Genomic DNA, 7,749 nt, shown 5'->3' on the forward strand with positions numbered 1-7,749 from the left:
TTGACCTTCCTAAGTTTCATGGTGATACTGGGTGTCATGCAGACATCTGCTCATCTTTTCTCCTTCCTGGCATTCTTATGGCATTTAACATCAACATGACACTTGTTACATGTTGGTGTTGGAAACAATTTTAGGATCCTATATGGTGTTTAGGGCAGATGTGCTCTGTGCCTCTTTGGTCAGATGTCCTATTTGCTTGCCTTTGTAGGGGATTCAAAGGGTATTTCCAGGCCTATCATCCTTGACCAACACCTTTTTTCCTCTGTCTAGGGCAGTTTTCAGTTTATAAAACATGTCAGCAGCCATTTCCAGCCAGTTGTCTTTAATGCACAAATTGTTTGGTCAAAATAAATGTCATTTTTCCTTGGGCAGAGAGCCCCTGCAAATGCAGAATCTCACGTCTTAGAGCCTGAGCTGTGCTTGCTCCCTTTCCAAACATCCTGTCAGGCTGCGCTCAGCTCCTTTCCTCCCCTAGAGTGCACAATTTAGTCCTCTTGCAGGGAGGAATTTATTTCTGACTCTTCCCTGGGTACACAGAAGGGCTTTCTGCACGTAAGTTGAAAGTGTTCCAGAGTTTCACATCCCAGAAACCCTCCCTTCTACCAGTGTGCAGAGGAGACTGAGCTAAGCAGCTGATTTGCTCTGTTTTACTATGTATTGCTTTGCTTTCAACCTCATTTTCTACTCCCTTTCCAGCTTGGCTACAGTGCATTATAGCACTGTCAGGAAGAATAATCAGTTCTCTGCAGTGTAAGGCTTATAGGGTGCCTTCCACTCTTTTCTGATGGTGTGTTGAATGCCTTAATACATCTAAAATGTCAACAAAACAGAAACATTGAAGCACTGTTACCGAGACTATCTGTCAAAATATCTCAGCTGAATCTTTTAATATATTTTTGAGTAAGTCCTGGAAGATCACCTGTAATATATATACTTTGTGCATAAAGCATCACATTATTAAAATAAGTGAAACAAGATTAATATCAGAGGCCTGTGGAGATATGTTGACTTTAATACTTCTTTATATGTTCGAAGGGTTGGTGCTGCACAGTGACACATACGTCACACAATGCTGACTTTCAACAGGAATTGAAGTGACCATTATTGTCACAGCTTTGCTAGGAAGGGAGAAGACAGATGGATTGGAGAAGATAATGTGTTTTAAAGGGCTGAGTGCCCCCTCATTCTTTTCTGGGTTATATCAAGAGAATCGTTTCAAGGGGTGATATTTTGATCCTGCTGTAGTTGAAGACAAAATGCTCATTGTCTTCCATGGAGTTAGTTTTTTTCTCCATGGACTTGAATGGACATTGCAGGCTGTGTCCAGCATCTACTTTTTCAGAAATGAATGTTGAATACTCTTTGTAAATCATTAAGTATCTTCCAAATTCACTCTTCGTTACCTTCAAATCCAGCTGTCATAGGAAATCTGAAAACACAAGAGCCAAAATTGTTAGTGATTTTAAAAAAATCTCAACATGATTCCTTTTGGCATGCTCTCCTTTTGGCATATTCCATATAGGGAACAAGAATACACACGGATTTCCCTCATTGCCACGAGTTATTTAAAAACACCCTCATCTATTGCTTTACATAGTCCCCTGTGGATAAGCATTTTTTTGTTTATTCTAGTAGTCATCATAAAACTTTCCACCCACTTATTTATGAAACTTTAGTTTTATTTTGGAAATATAGTCATATAGCAATTAGACATCTCACTTCACAATCTTTTCGAAGGGTTGTTTGAGAAAATGAATTAAGCTTATCTGGTGAGTACCAAAGTAAGGATGTGAGGCACACTGATGGCCCAGATGAACAGCCTTTCAGATCAAATGGCCTCTTCCACTGTTTACACCCTGGTATAAGCTCTGCAGCACCAGCCTTCACCAGAGGGCTCTTCTCTCTGCAGATAAGTAAGACATGTCAGGTGACTCAGCTCTCAGATTTTGAAAATGAAATAAACCTTTTTTTTTTTTTAAGACTGAGGATAGGAAGTGGAAAAAAGGTGAAAGAGGGAAAGAACTAATTTGTTTCTGGCAGCAGAAAACACAGATTGGTACTTAGCTCACAGATTGGTACTTGAACTAAGCTTTCAGCCCATTTATTTATGTACCTCTTCATGTGCAGCACAAAACTATTGACCAGATATAGCAAGAAATGGTCTTCATTAAAGAGAAATAAAACACGAAGTTATTTCGGCTCTGTAATTATGTAGACTGGGAATGAAGAAAATAATCTAAGACTGTTGAATGGAAACTTTCTATATGTTTTTGATTACCTTGTATTAACAGCTCTCCAGATTATCCTGCTTCCCGTGCCAGTTTGCATTGAACTTGCAGAAAGAATTTATGAGGTACTGTCTCATCTCTAGGCTGAGGGTTTCATACATTTTCATTAGGTACACTGCATTTTGATAGGTGCGTTTTCTCTTGGAGAAACTCACTGTTTCCAAACCTAATGCCTCTGATGACAAGTACAGAGGCAATTTTCAGATGAAGTTATAAATCAATACTATATTGTTCATTGTTTCACTGTAAGGTAAAAAAGCTGTTGATTTTAATTTTATTCTCTTCCCTTGACCCATTTTTTTCTGTCTTTTTTTGTGTCCTTCTGGCACACTCCTGTATTAGCTGGTTCCACCGGTGACATTCTTCCCCCTTGCCCATGCAGCTTTTTCCTTGGGTCTCCTTGCTTGTCTGCATTGTGATACCTTCCTCTACATGCTGTCCAGAGACACACACGTTTTACTTCTAGGCGTTGCTGTTACGCTGGTGGCTTTCTTTTCTAAGCTGCAATACCTAATGAGCACTCCTTTTTTTATGAGGGAGGTCATATTTCTCTCCATAAACATAAACTAAAAAAACACCTAGAAATCATGAATTTGGAAATACTGAAGAAGGATTGTTTCCATTTGTACAACTGTGTGACAAGGAGATATAGCTTATGATTGTACAACCTGGAGTACTTTTTGTGTTTTGTCTTGTTTTCACAGAGTGGTCCTGGGCAGTGACTGTAGCTCCTTCACTACCACAACAGACTACATATATGGTTATTATGAATGCCTTAGGTTGATTAAGGTTTTGGTGAAGAGATCAGAGACACTAATACAGGAAATCAGAGGCAGTACTAACTTCTGAGTGACATTTGAAGAATCACACTTAAAGGAAATGCTTTAGTTTGTATGTTTGCAGTGAAGCAAAGTTCATCATGTCTAGGCTTCGCGAACGAAGATTTGGGAAGGCACTATCCACATTTGCTACAGGCACGCTGGTGGCTTATGAGGCCAATACGTGACAGACATAACCGATTGCAAAAGGCACAGCAGAAAGACTCCTTAGATGGTGTAATCTGCAAGACACGGTTCTTCCTGCGTTGCCTTTTTTCCTCGAGAGTGATCTTGCGTGTGTTCTCGAAGGAGACAGCTGCGTTATAGATGGCGTGTCTCCAGGCCTCCCGATTGGAGGCCAGAGTAGACCAGTTATGGTGATCAATATGGCCAAGGCTGAGATGTTGTTTCAGGGAGTCCTTGTATCTTTTCTTCGGGGCTCCTCTCATGCGGCAGCCCGTGGCAAGTTCACCACAGAGCAGGATCTTAGGGAGGCGGTGTTCCTTCATCCTGGAGACCTGCCCTGCCCATCGCAGCTGCATTCTCAGCAACATGGCCTCAATACTTGTGACAGCTGCTTGTTCTAGAACAGATGTATTGGTCACATGATCTGACCAGTGGATGTTAAGGATTGTACGGAGGCAGCGTTGATGGAAACGTTAAAAAACACAGTGTTTCCGCCCGGTTTCGAACCGGGGACCTTTCGCGTGTTAGGCGAATGTGATAACCACTACACTACGGAAACTTCTGATTGAAGCAAAATTATGATCTTTGAAAATGCCAGAGGCAGGACCTCCTGCAATCAGTTGCTATGCTTAAGCCAACACTGGATTTCTCTGGAGCTCTTTAACATGCGTCTCCATCAATTAAAGTATTTAGGCTCATACTTGGAAGGCTGCTCCATCATACCTGTACAATTAGATTTGCAAGCTAAGTCAGAGAGTTTTGGTATGCGCTGGGTTTTCAAATGTGTTTCATACTGTGTTGAGTACAAGCACACTCTGAAAGATTCTCAACACAAGGTAAAGGTCCTCAGTTTATAATCAGCTTCTGTTCATCAGTCCTAAATTCCAAAAGCTCTTATGTCTTCTGCTGTAATGTGTCCGTTAATTTTTTTTTCTCCTTATTAACATATTAATGCATATTAATTTATATTCAGCTTGGACCCTTAGGTTAGCACTGACGTTTTCCAGATATTAACTTAATTCTAATTGTGTTCTTCTCCCCCAGCTCTCTGGATCTCAGCTCAGAGTTTTGCAGTTGGCACATCTTGTATGTTTGTACACAAATAAAGTAATTCTTGTGTACTTTATAGCTAAGCCATGAATTCTAGTAGGGTTTTTCTCAAAACTTGCAAATCAAACAGGAATTTTTTCATCTTTATTCGCATATTCTATTAAATCAACATAATCCAAGATAAAGTAAAATTGATTTAGCAAGATTTTTAATACTTGTGGAGCTTAAAATATTTTGACATACTATTTTTGGTTGACTGACTCCTGTCAATGAACATTCCAAGTTTGCTTAGAATACACAAAAATTGTATACATCCCAAATAATGCTTAAAATTATATGGCTTAAATCCAGCTGGTTTTATATATATTGAAATGTAATAAATAAAAAAGCCTGAAAGCTCAAAGGGGGCTATAAAAACACAGACTTATTCAGTTTTACAACTGAAAAGTTACTAAGATCCAACTTAGAAAAATATACATAATTCCTTTAGTGTTTAGATGTCCAGAGAAGCTATCTGCAAAGTCACCAAAGCAAATTCTATGGACCCTTCATCAAACTGCTTTTGGGAAATTCTTCCACAAGCTGCAGAGAGACATAGATGTTTACAAATTGTCATTGGAACAAGATATGCGCAAGTATAAACATTGTAAGCTTTGAAGCAATTCATGTAACAAAAGCAAAAGCAATATAAGCTTTCAAGCCCCCTATGGGGCCAGGAGTTTCTCTTGCTGTTACTCCTGTTGCAATCAAACTACATGTTCTTTCCGGGTTAGCCAGCTCCGCAGCATCTGCATAGCTCTCGCTCTGCTCTGCTGCGCTGCAAGCAGCTTCAACAAAAGCTGATTTCACTTGCACCTCTGTGCGTACTCCAGCCAAAAAGACAGGACTTGCTCCCGCTGGACCCGAGCTAACTTCTCCAGAGGCCTTAATTTGCCTAATCCCTCCCGGTGCAGCCCGATCCACACCAGGGGGTCCGCCAATGGCTCCTGCCTGCTCAGCAGGAACTGGTCCAGGAGCCGCCACCCCGGCAGCCCCAGCCCCCCCCCGCTGCCGCTGCAGCGGGGAGTCCAATTTGTGGAGCTTCCACGGTATTTTCCCTTATGTCAGGTGATATGAACATATCTAAATCATCTTCTCCGGTGTTCTTAAATAGGATTTGTGGGACAGGAGCAGCCTCAACTCGATCTTTCCTTTTCCCTCTTCCTAAAGCCATCTCTACTTTTTCCTTCTGTTTTGAACTTTCATTTTTCTTATCTCCTACACCTAATTTAGGGCGTGTTAACAGCCTCAAGAACAGCTCTGCATATCGAATTTCCTGCCACCTCTGTTCTACATGAAGAAGCGAGATCAATTGAAGCACTGTACCTAGTTCTAACGGACCAAATTCCGGCCATGCTACCCCTCTCATTTGGCCAAACAACGGCCAGGCATCCATACACAGCCTACACAGTTCTTCCTTCTTTAAAGTTGTCTCAGAACCAGTTAAAGTCTTCCAATGTTTTAAAACCAGACTTAGGGGGGATTCTTCAGGGATCGTAAATTTTGAATCCACACAACCCATGCTTGTAAAACAAAAACAAACCACAGCCACACACTGGGTTTCAAACTTGCTACCTTTAGGTTACAAGGCTGTTACATAACCCCTCAGCTATTTACCGAGTCACACCAACTCCAGAGCCCCACCGGCTCTCCCACAGCGTCAGAGCACCGGAGGGCGACCCCCTCCAAACCACACAGCCCTAGGCTGAAACCCGCCCTGACCTGCGATGGTGAACCACCCGTTCACCTCCTGGAAAGCGACTTTCGTGACTGTCTGGGCCCAAGTCTTTAAGTTAACTTTCCAGTAACCCGTGTTCCCTATCCCGGAACACAAAACACAAAACTTTCCCGCAGCTGCTAACTAACCAAATAGGTACCGTTTCCTTATTCGCTCTTTTCTTATCTCACCTCTATGCTCCGTGCTTGCTTCCGTGGGTTCTGTGGAGTTGGGCTTCTCAGACCGGGGCGGGAATTATCTCAGATAAAAGCCGGCTTGCTGAGGAGTATTCCTGCACGATGAAAGTTTCCAGTCTGAAGAAGTCCCGGTCCAGGTCTCCCCAACGTATGGGCCACCAACTGTTGCCGTGGGATTTAGGCGCTGAAAAAATCTCCCGGAGCAGTTAATTAGGGGTGAGATAAGAAAGGGTTTATTTGCCAAGGCTAAGATGTTACAAGACGCGCGCCCCCGTGCCCGAGAGGTTACATTTTATAATAGCATCCATCCAATCCCAGATGTGTCCACCCTGTGGCCTTTACTCTGGACCGCCCCGGGTCCACCCCCTTGAAATGGGTCTGGGGTGCATTTCAGGACCACCTACTTCATCACCTTCATCATCATCAGAGCACAAAGGGTACATAGTTACCTAATTCTTGACTTCATTCTGTGGTTTAGGCCCAGATATGCTGTTCTGTCAACTGTCTAGGCCTTGCCTTGACAAAAGACTAAACATTTCTATTAGATTTGGGGCTATGAGTGATATAGGAAGGATAGAATGGGGTAAGAGGGTTAAGGAATGTATAAACAAGGGTGCTACAGGGAAAGGGAAAGGGACAAGGGACAAAGGAGGGAGGTTGCTGCTTTTAAAACTTACTTATAAAACTTACAAGTCTTACAAATATTAGAAAAATAAAAAAAACCATTAGGGGCTTAAGACATCAGCACCTTAGGAGAAAGAAGGAGTTTCACTGAGGACAAACTCAGATGTGTCTTATTCTGGAGTGATCTAAATGCTTGAAAAAGGAGATGAGTACTTTTGGGTACTTGGAGGAAAACCTTAATAGTCATAAAAGCCAATGAGGCAAAAATGAAGGTGAAAGTTCTGGTAGTTTTTTTTCCCTCACAGAGCTGAGAACATATCTGTGGAAACATTCTGAAAGAGTGAAATTTTCCAACACAACAAAAGAAAAGAATCTGCCCCAGAGATCTGATTTGCTCAGGAACACAAGGTATTACTCAGGTCCCGTGTGAATATAAACTTGGCATGGGAAGAAAAACTCTTGAGATTGTTTAAATGACACTACAATGTGACAGAAAGTTGCCATTAATCCAAAGTTAATCAAAAGGAAAAACATGATGAGAATAGCTAAGAATGCATGGTCTGAGATTCACACCAGACTACAGTGTTGGCAAAGACCTTCTGAGTCATGAAGTCCATGTTCCAGTTACTGCAAAATACTCTACCACATCATGTAATGACTTTTGTTAAATCATCAAGCTCCAATGTAATACCAATTCACTTTTTGTCCCAGTGCTACTCATTATGAATGGCTATTTCAAAACCTACCATGATGAGTAAAAGCCTTTTATTTTGCAAGATGAATTTATCACTGGCGTTCCTAGATCAATATTATCTTCCAGCCTAAATATG

The 7,749-nt window shown here is 41.6% G+C and overlaps 1 non-coding gene across 1 annotated transcript; it reads right to left on the reverse strand.

Annotated features, from left to right (window-relative positions):
- Nucleotides 1–3,778: 3,778 nt before the first annotated feature.
- TRNAV-AAC lies at nt 3,779–3,851 on the reverse strand. The gene has a single exon. It is a non-coding gene; the product is annotated as a tRNA-Val (tRNA).
- Between the last annotated feature and the right edge of the window lie 3,898 nt (nt 3,852–7,749).

This window comes from Chiroxiphia lanceolata, chromosome 2 (genome assembly GCF_009829145.1).
Source record: "Chiroxiphia lanceolata isolate bChiLan1 chromosome 2, bChiLan1.pri, whole genome shotgun sequence".
Classification (NCBI taxonomy): Eukaryota; Metazoa; Chordata; class Aves; order Passeriformes; family Pipridae; genus Chiroxiphia; species Chiroxiphia lanceolata.